General features: G+C 41.4%; 1 protein-coding gene across 7 annotated transcripts in view; it reads left to right on the forward strand.

Annotated features, from left to right (window-relative positions):
• The window catches only part of FECH (ferrochelatase), a 73,313-nt gene extending 63,628 nt beyond the window's left edge, over positions 1–9,685 (forward strand). For all 7 annotated transcript variants that reach the window (XR_010582829.2, XR_010582831.2, XR_010582832.2 and 4 more), the window contains one exon: positions 936–9,685. The gene's annotated coding sequence lies outside the window, so the exon portion shown is untranslated. The remainder of the gene's footprint in view (positions 1–935) is intronic.

A 9,685-nucleotide genomic window follows, 5' to 3' on the forward strand; every position in this document is an offset into this window, starting at 1 on the left:
TTCTCTTCCTCTTCTTCCCTCCTCCTTCTTTTTCCTCTCCTCCTCCTTCTTCTTCCTCACCTCCTCCTCCTCCTCCGCCTCCTTCTCCCCTCCCCTCCCATCCTGTCCCCTCCTCTCCTCTCCTCTCCTCTCCTCTCCTCTCTTGTCCTCTCCTCTCCTTTCCTCTCTTGTCCTCTCCTCTCAGTGTTTATAGAATTGGAGAGATTTACGGCCTTGTTCTGGATTAGGCTTTGGCTTAAGGGAATGCTGTGGCTGGTTGGATCTTCTATCCAGACCAACTACAACTTTCTCTACATCGGTAATAAGGCTGTTTCGCTTTCTTATCATCTGTATGTTCACTGGAGTGGCACATTTAATTTCCTTCAAGAACTTTTTCTTTGCATTTTCAACTTGACTAACTGGCACAAGAGGCTTAGCTTTTAGCCTGTCTTGGCTTTCAGTGTGTCTTCCTCACTGTTTAATTACAGCTTTTGATTTAAAGTGAGAGTTGTGTGACTTTTACTTTCACTTGAACACTCAGAGCCCCTTGTAGGGCTATTCATTGGCCTAATTTCAATATTTGTGTGTCTCAGGGTATAGGGAGGCCGAACAGTCAGAACACATAATATTCATCTGTTAAGTTCGCTGTCTTGTATGGGTGCGGTTAGTGGTACCCAAAAACAATGATAATAGTAACAGCAAAGATCACTGATCACAGACCACTGTAACAGATACAATAATGATGAAAAAGCTCAAAGTATTACGAAAATTACCAAAAGGTGACGCAGAATCATGAAGTGAGCATATGCTGTCGGAAAGATGGCCAGGACAGACTTGCTCCATGCATGGTTGCCGCAAACCTTCAATTTGTAAAACGCACAATGTCTGTGAGGCGCGCTGTAGTGAGGCATGCCTGCATATTTGTTTATTTGTTGACATCTATTTTCCCCCATTAGAACGTTATTCCACAGAAGCAAGGACTTGGTCTTCTTCATTCACTGCTGCATCCACAGTGCTCAGGACAGCGCCTGTGCAGGAACCCCTCCTGAATGACTGGCATTTGCACACAGCCTTCTCCACTGCACCACGTGGACACAAGCAGTGTAGGGGATGCAGCGTCCATCTGCCCCCTGCTGCTCCTGTCGCAGCCTTCTGCCTTCAGGACCCACCATTTAAGCCTCTTCTTCCTTCTCTACCTCTCCACTGCCTCAATCCAGAGAAACTTTATCCAGCCTGGGGCAGGGCTGTCTGGCTCTGACTGATCACATATTCTCCTAAATCTATTATTTATGCCTAAACCGTATGCCCTGAGTCTTTCAGGCCTGAGGCTTCTTATGCTCAAAAGCCGGGCTTTGAAATACAGAAAGCTTCTTCCCCCCTTAAAACTATGGTCTCTGCTGTGAGTTTCCAGAAGCCTATTTTGTAACACAGAAGTGAAAGCTTGATTCCTTTTACTGTATTTTGCAATGTCATCACTTCACTAATGCAAGGCATGTGAATGTCCCTGCGGCTGCCTATACCAGAGGGCAGGCCAAGGGGTTAGTAAGTAGGGTGAGGTTCGTGGATCAAAATATTATCTGTCACATACTCTGTAGTACAGGAACTCTCACTAAGTATTGCAAGTGTAAATGACCTTGGAAGCACTTTCTAGTTGGAGCCACAGCATTGGCAAACAAAGCTAAAAATAATAAACCCAGTGTTGCTGGGGACGTGGGAAACACCATGCATTAGGGATGCTGCACTCCTTTGCTCCGATATTTCTGGAAAGCAGTCTGGTAATAGTGTATCAAGAACTATCAACATTATCCCCTGATGATGCATTGGTAATACCACTTTGGGAGATCTACTCCATAAGCATAAGCCAAAAGAAGCAAAAGAAAAACCATAATCTTGTTCAAAGATGATCATGGCATTATTTAGAAACAATGAAAATATCCCAGACAGGAAAGTGGTTAAGCACTATGATCTGTCAAGACAATGGGATAGTAGCTAAATCTTTGGGCTTAGGGTAGGATAACTACTTTAACAAATAACCACAAACCTTGGTGGCTTAGCACAATAAAGTTTATTTCTTACACACATTGCAACTCAATGTAGGTCAGTTGGGGAGACAGGTTTCCGTATGCCATCACTCAGGGACCTAGGCTTCTGTGTTTATTGGCTCCACCATTTCCTCCCTGTGTCTGATAGATCCATGAGGGAAGAGAGTGAGAACAGAGGATTGCAAGGGAGGTTTCACGAGCCAGATTCAGAGGTCTGGAGGCAACATTACTTCTACCCACATTCTAGGAGTCAGAACGCAGTCACATGGCCACATCTAACTACAAGGGAGGCTGGGAAATGTAGTCTTGCTATAAGCCCGGGGTGAAAGGGGAATTGTCTGATGAACACATAGCAGTGATTGCCACACTGTCAACAAGTTACACATGTTGACTATGCTGACACATGAGCACTTAAATATTAAATCATATTAAATAGACAAAGCAAAACACAGAAACACTAATTAGGACTGATTACTAATAACTATATACTTGCAATTATGTATACTGACCAACTCAGAAGTGATTTTAAAGTATTGTGGGCTTTGTAGTTGTATGTTTTGTCCTTACTGTAAAAAGAAAAATTCACAGGGCAGATAAAACTGTGGTTATGGATTCATGTTACCAGATGTGGAATTGCATTATGGTGTTTACCTTTTTGAAACTTTTTCATTGAAAACATAGAAGCTTGTTTGCAGCAACATGGATGAACCCGGAGGTCATTGTGCTAAGTGAAATAAGCTAGATATGGAAGGACAAATACTGTATGATCTCACGCATATGTGGAATCTAAAAAAGTTGAACTCATTGAGGTGGAGAGTAGAACAGCAGTTGCCAGGGGGTGGGGGCTGGAGAAAACAGGGAGACGTGCTCAAAGGGTTCAATGTTAATTATAAGATGACCAAGTGCTGAAAATCTAATGGACAGATGGTAATGGATGTATTAATTAATTTGATCGTGGTTATCATTATACAATGTCTACATATATCAAATCATCACATTGTAGACCTTGAGTATATTCAATCTCTGTTAGTTTAATATTTTAAAATAAAAAATTTAAAAACATAAATGGAGTATCAGTATGAAAAAATAAAAAGAGTTTTCTCAGTTCTATTTTTCTGATTATAAAATAAATACCTGTTATTGTAGAAAATTAGAACAGTGTTTTTTAAAGTATGTACTATTCTTCAGCTCACTGGTAAACACTGATGATACCACTTTACAGTTCTTTCTCCTAGGCATATATTTATATATTTAAGATGCTGTAGACTATTTTGCAGGCAGCATTTGTCATTTAACACTATTGCATAGGTATTTTTCCTTGTCACTAAAATTATTTTTCAATTTTAATGTCTTTACAATATTTCATTATATAGATGCACTAAAATTTAAGCCACTCTCTGGGTGAGGGACATTGTTCCCATATTTTGCTGGTATAACTCACTCTCTAAGGATTATCTTTTACAAACAGCTTAGCCCACATTTTTAATTACTTTATAGGATGAAGTCCTTAAAAAGGAATTACCAGGTCAGAAAACATGAGTGTTTTCAAGGTTCTTGATACACATTGCCCAAACTGCCTTCCAGAAAGGTCATATAATTTATATTCCTCTCTCAGTTCACTTTTATAGTATCCAGTACTATTAATATTTCTATTTTTTGCTGGTTTGATAAACAGGAAGCTATCTCTGGTGACTTTATTTTTAATTTTTTGGATTCCTTTTGTAGCTGAGTAGCTTTCTTATGTGTATTAGCCAAACATTTGTATTTTCTCTTTTGTAAATTATCTATTCATAACCTTTACCCATTTTCTATTTCTTTTTTCTTATTGATTTGTATGAATGCCTTGTATAGTAAGAATATTAACCTTTTGCCTGTCATGTATGTGGCTAATATTTTTTCAGTTTATTGTTTGCTTGTAATTTTTTGACATCTAGATGTTTACAATCTTTGTGGGATCTAATATGTTAGTCCTTTCCCTTGTGATTTCCTTCATTATTTTATACTTAGAAACTTCTTTCAATGCAAGGATTAAATAAATACTTATCTACATTTTCTTATGGTTTTCCAAGTTTTTCAGGTATTATAATTTTAATATGTCAGTTTATTTTATTTTATGATGTGAGATAAGGATTTAGATGTTTACACCACCAAGATAGTAAATTTTTTCCAAATCACATTCAAATAATTCATTCATTTCTCACTGACTTGTAATACCTCCTTTATTAGCTATGAGGCTCTTATTAAAATGCAGATTTTAGAATCTATAAAGTGAAAAATAACAATCCATCACTGGCCACCCAGAGTTGTCATGAAAATATGCAATTTATTTTTAGATAAATCTATAAATCACATGTATAAATCTATGTGAATAGAATAAGATAAATAGGTTGGGCGTGGTGGCGCACTCCTGTAATCCTAGCATTTTGGGAGGCTGACAGGGGTGGATAGCTTGAGCTCAGAAGTTAGAGACCAGCCTGGGCAACATGGCAAAAGCCTGTCTCAACCAAAAACACAAAGAATCAGCCGGGCATGAGGGTGCACGCCTATAGTCCCAGCTACTCGGGAGGCTGAGGTTGGAAGATTGCTTGAATCTGGAAGGTGGAGGTTGCAGTGAGCCGAGATGGTGCCACTGAACTCTAGCCTGGGTGACACAGTAAGACTCCCTCTCAAAACAAAAATGAAAACAAACAAACAAAAAACCCCAAACAACAACAAAAAACAATAAATGGATGCCACTTTTGGGGGTGGGGATCAGTTTTAAAAAGCAGATGAAAAAATGACAGCAGTAGGTAAGTTCAAATTAAAAACGAGGAGGATGACCTGAATTCAGGTTTAGGTCTGTTTTCCTGGGTAGCTGACCTGACCTGAACGAAGTTCTCCCAAGAAACCTTTGGCCTGGGGACAAAGGCAGCAGTGAGCCGGGCACTGAGGCTGACATGGAGAACGTGAGTCATGGGCAGATTTGTTACTTAATTCCTAGAAAGCTCTTTCCCATGAGCCAAAACGTAGGGTTGGAAAATGGGCTTGGGTTGAGAAGGTAGGGAAGGAAATGGGGAGGAGACATGGAAAAGTGGCTGCACATTTTTGTGGCATTTTCTTTCAGCATACAGACTATTAAATGACAGCCGGGCCACTTTGGGATGCTAAGTAACAGGTAGATTGCTTGAGTTCAGGAGTTCAAGACCAGTCTGGACAACATGGCGAGACTCCATCTCTACAAAAAATACAAAAAACAGCCGGTTGCGATGTTCTTCGCCTGTAGTCCCAGCTTCTTGGGAGGCTGAGGTGGGAGGATCGCTTGAGCCCAGTAGGCAGAGGTTGCAGTGAGCTGAGATTCTGCCACTGCACTCCAGGTGGGCAACAGAGTGAGACCCTGTCTGAAAAAATAAATAAAATAAATAAATAAATAAATAAATGAATAAATAAATAAATGAAAGTGTTTTTCAAAAGTTGACATGTTCCAAATGTTTGATCAGATCTGGGCTGGTATACTCTTGTCTAACGCCATCTGAGGTTTTTCTGGAATTTTGGTCTGACTTCGGTTTGGACAGTGACTCATGAGTGGAAGATCCCTTACACTCCACTTTCCTATGGATTTGACCACACCTATAGGCTGTAAAATAAACCCCAGAGTTCCGCTGCTCACAGCCTTCCGTTTTCTTAGCTTTCCTTTTTCCATTTCAAAATAAAACTAAGTCATATTGCTTAGTATTCAAATGCTATGAGTCTAGACGGGAGATTATTAAGTGTTTTTTTTTGTTTTTTGTTTTTTTCATGGAGGACAATGGTAAAAGATCTAATATCCATGCCACATAGCCCTGGGTAATTTTTTTTTCTGTCATCTTTAAGAATGATGCACAATGTGTGAATATGGCCCACAGTTGGGGCCTAATTATGATTCTCCAGCGAGTGCACTGCATTTTGGAGGAAGTCTTAAACGAGCACTTAAGCAGTAATGCCTCTGAGCACACCACTGTGGATCTGGAAGAGGGCTTTGATTCCTGCACCCGGAGCCACCGACGCCCACGCTGCTCCCACAAGCACTTTTATCACCAAGTTATTAGACCATTATGGTCTACGATTGTCTTTTACCGCCTTTGATTTTTTTCTGTTGTCAGACGTGAGGAAAGTGATGTGTAATACGATCCAAAATGCTCTTGTTTGTTTTAATCTGCTGTTTTAATATATTATGGCTTCCTGCCATTACCCTTCTCTAGCAGGGCCCTAGGGTCCCTTGGAGACAGTGGGAGCCTAGAATGTGCTGGGCACTTTGGGGATTTGGTGCAAAGCGGTGTCATGTGTGCTCCTGCCAGGGGGGACCTCAGAGCTGGGAGTAGAGCTGGCAGCTGGGTCCAGAGGCTTTGGAGATCACTGTAAAAAAGAGTGGCCTGGGGACTGGGCAAGTGGAACTTGCTCTCCAAGAGATGTCTTCCAACTGTGAGTTCCAGCAGGTGTTTGTATGGATTTGGGGTCCAAAGCCTTCTTGGGCTTGAGGTGGGTTTAGGGCAGCTTCCCCAAACCCAGCTTGGCAATGGTGAGAAGAGATACCCGCTCCAAGAAGTGCTTCAAAATGGAGCTTTAGGGTGAGGTGTGGTCTTGGGTGATGGCATCTGTGATGATTACACACAAGTACAAAACACTCTAGTCTTGGCTCTGTCACTTAACTGAGCACATCCTTTCCCTCTCAGAGCCACTTGGTCCCCTGTGTCTGAATGAAGAGTATGAGATTAGGCCCTTCATAATCCCCAGCCTCCCATCAGCTCCCTGGCCTTTATGGTATATTAACATAGGAAGCTGTTCCTGTTTCTCTTCCATCTTATGAGAAACCATTGGCTTCTCAAGGTCAGTGGCCAGCAAGCTGGGGAAGGCCATGAACAGGGCTATCTTTGCTCTAAATAAAGTTTTAATTGACATATAATAATTATACATATTTATGGGGTACATAGTGATGATGTCATACATATAATGTACAGTGATCAGATCAGGGTGATTAGTGTATCTTTGCTTTTGCAGTGATCACCAAAATCATCCTGGAAAGACCTCTGGGAGAGATGGCAGAGCTTGGTCCACTCTGCATGCCAAGCTGGCTGCTGGCAAGGAGGTTGATCATCTCTGATGGCCTTCAGCCACAGAGCAGCCACACCCTTAATAAGATATCCCTGCCTTGAAACCTTCGTTTAATCAATGAACGAATACTCAGTGAGTACTGAGTGTGTGTCAGCACACCAGCTCTTTTCCTTTTCATATCCGCCCTGTGAGACATGCAGGAAGGGTGTTTATGTCCTCTTTACAGGTGAGGCTGCTGAAGCACAGTGTTGGGGGCCATCGCCAGAACTGAGAGTGACTATGCAGATACTGGAATCCACTTCCCTTCACCATTAGACCAGTGCTTTCCCACTCTATTGTAGATGGCACATTACAGAAAAACCCTCACTTCTCAATTCCACCAAACACTGATCATTAAGGGAGAAGACAAGAGTCATATCTCTACACATCTCATTAAAAAAGTTTCAATTTAAGAACTCTGGGCTGGGCATGGTGGTTCATGCCTGTAATCCCAGCACTTTGAGAGGCCAAGGTGGGTGAATCACTTGAGGTCAGGAGTTCGAGACCAGCCTGGCCAACATGGTGAAACCCCGTCTCTACTGAAAATACAAAAATTAGCCAGGCGTGGTGGTGAGCACCTGTAATTCCAGCTACTCAGGAGGCTGAGGCAGGAGAATTGCTTGAACCCGGAAGGTGGAGGTTGCAGTGAGTCGAGATTGTACCACTGCACTCCAGCCTGGGTGACAAAGCGAGACTCCAACTCACAAAACAAAACAAAAACCTCCGGAGAGGAAAATTAGAACATACCCATGTGTGTTTAAATTTCTGTTGTGATAGATCACTGTTCGTCAGTGTAAAACACTGTGTTTGGCCACAAGTAGCAATAGAAAATAAAATTCAAAAGTCAAAACCTTGTTCATTATCTTGTGGGTAACAATGGCTTTAGGGGAGGAGGAATAGTTCCCTTAAAGGTAATTGATCCTTTAGTGCAAGATGGCAGATGAATGCAAAATTCCAGTGAAAGGACAGTAAAGATATCTATATCTAAAGATGAAAAATCCATAATGGCACTAAGAATGAAAGTGGGGACAGCATCAACAGCCCAGAGATTCTAGTTTCTGTAAGAGATGCAATTAATAAGTCACAACAGAGCTGTATCTGAGAATGAACTGAGCTGCCTAGAGAAGGCTAGAGCTCCCTGTGTGGATGCTGGTGCCCTACTGACATGGTTTGGCTCTGTGTCCCCATCCAAATCTCATCTTGAATTGTAATCCCCGTAATCCCCATGTGTCGATGAGGGGACGTGGTGGGAGGTGACTGGATCATGGGGGCAGTCTCCTACATGCTGTTCTCATGGAAGTGAGTGAGTTCTTATGAGATCTAATGTTTTTATAAGTGTTTGACAGTTCCTCCTTCACATTATGTCTCTCCTGCCGCCTTGTGAAGAAGGCGCTTGCTTCCTCTTTGCCTTCTACCATGATTGTAAGTTTCGGGAGGCCTGCCCAGCCATGTGGAACTGTGAGTCAATTAAACCTTTTTCCTTTATAGATTACCCAGTCATGGGTATTTCTTTATAGCGGTGTGAAAACTTACTAATACACCTATAAAGCCTTTTTAAATTTGTGGCCCTGGGTTGGAGAAAAGGGTGTAAGGAGGTGCCAGGTCTCAAGAGCTGAGTTGACTGTCAGCCACCACAACCATCCCAAATCAGGTAAGAGGTGAGGTCATGTGTGGAAATGTACACCTTCTTGGAGGAAGCCCACCATGCTTCCCATATTAGTCAACTCAGTGTTTCATTCATGCAGATGAATGCGTAGTAGCCAATGTTGCCAATCCAAGGTCAACAGACAATGAAGGATACAAGTTGCACACAAGAGAAGACTAACATTAACATGAACAACAAAACCCAATGGAAAAATGTATTTCAAGAATGGAGAGAACTTTAAAAATCTTCCTAGACTCCTCAGAGAGATCCAGGATCTAGATTTGTAAAACAAGAACAGGCTACTATGATATCGAATATTCCCAACACAAAGATGATAAGTGTTTTAGATGATGGATATGCTAATTATTCTAATTTGATCACTGTATTGCAACATCACTATGTACCCCATAAATACGTACAATTATTATGTGTAAATTAAAAAATTTTTTTGGCCAGGTGCAGTGACTTATACATGTAATCCCAGCACTTTGGGAGACTGAGGCAGGAGAATCACTTGAATCCAGGAGTTTGAGACCAGCCTGGGCGAAACAGTGAGACCCTATCTCTAAAAAAAAAAAAAATTAACTGGGCATGCCTGTAGTTCCAGCTACAAGGGAGGCTGAAATTGAAAGATTACTTGAGCCTAGGAGGTCAAAACTGCAGTGAGCTGTGATCATGCCACTGCACTCCAGCCTGGGTGACACAGGGAGATCCTGTCTCAAAAAAAATTTTGTTTAAGAAGAAACAAGAAGTAGAAGAAAAAAAGGAGCAGGCTACTATGAAAAATAATCTCCAGAAGACAAACAAGAGTAATTGGAAATTAAAGATAAAATTGCCAAAATTGAAAATGTAATAAAATGACTGAAGATGAATTTGCTAACATCTCTTAGAGCACAGAGCAAAATAGTGAAAA

This window comes from Macaca fascicularis, chromosome 18 (genome assembly GCF_037993035.2).
Source record: "Macaca fascicularis isolate 582-1 chromosome 18, T2T-MFA8v1.1".
NCBI lineage: Eukaryota > Metazoa > Chordata > Mammalia > Primates > Cercopithecidae > Macaca > Macaca fascicularis.